The sequence below is a fragment of the Penaeus monodon genome, chromosome 23, assembly GCF_015228065.2.
Source record: "Penaeus monodon isolate SGIC_2016 chromosome 23, NSTDA_Pmon_1, whole genome shotgun sequence".
Lineage (NCBI taxonomy): Eukaryota > Metazoa > Arthropoda > Malacostraca > Decapoda > Penaeidae > Penaeus > Penaeus monodon.
In genome coordinates this window covers 38,508,509-38,508,889 of record NC_051408.1, presented here as the reverse complement: position 1 = coordinate 38,508,889, position 381 = coordinate 38,508,509, and the positions used below count along the sequence as shown (strand labels likewise).

The window sequence follows — 381 nt, the reverse complement described above, 5'->3', positions numbered from 1 at the left end:
TTTATGTTGTTTTTTCTTCGACTTCGGAAATTCTCGATTTGGCATCCCCTAAAATTCGCAGGGTATAAATACCTCACGAATCCCAACCATCGACTCAGTCCGGGATCAGCAGCTGAATCAAGATGAAGCTTCACTTTCTTCTCGGTATTCTGTAAGCACTCTTTCCTCAATAATACAAAGTAAAAGATAACGCTATTGAAATATATATATATATTTTTTTTACTGATATTACATCACTAAATCAAAAGGAAAAGGAGAAAAAAGTTATTTTCACACTACAGATTGTCGACGGTAATCATGTTGGCGGAAGCGAAAAATGGGCTGAGCAGTCGGACAGGTTAGCGACTTGAGACTTTCTTGTTTTAGGCCTATTTACCCTAG

The 381-nt window shown here is 37.5% G+C and overlaps 2 long non-coding RNA genes across 2 annotated transcripts in view; both read left to right on the top strand.

The window, feature by feature from the left end:
• LOC119588021 overlaps nt 1–381 on the top strand; it is an 11,989-nt gene that overhangs the window by 6,594 nt on the left and 5,014 nt on the right. The gene's annotated exons all lie outside the window — the stretch shown is intronic.
• Nucleotides 27–381, top strand: part of LOC119588014 — a 1,346-nt gene continuing 991 nt past the window's right edge. The window contains exons 1-2 of the long non-coding RNA XR_005230045.1: nt 27–151; nt 282–337. This is a non-coding gene — a long non-coding RNA (uncharacterized LOC119588014). The remainder of the gene's footprint in view (nt 152–281; nt 338–381) is intronic.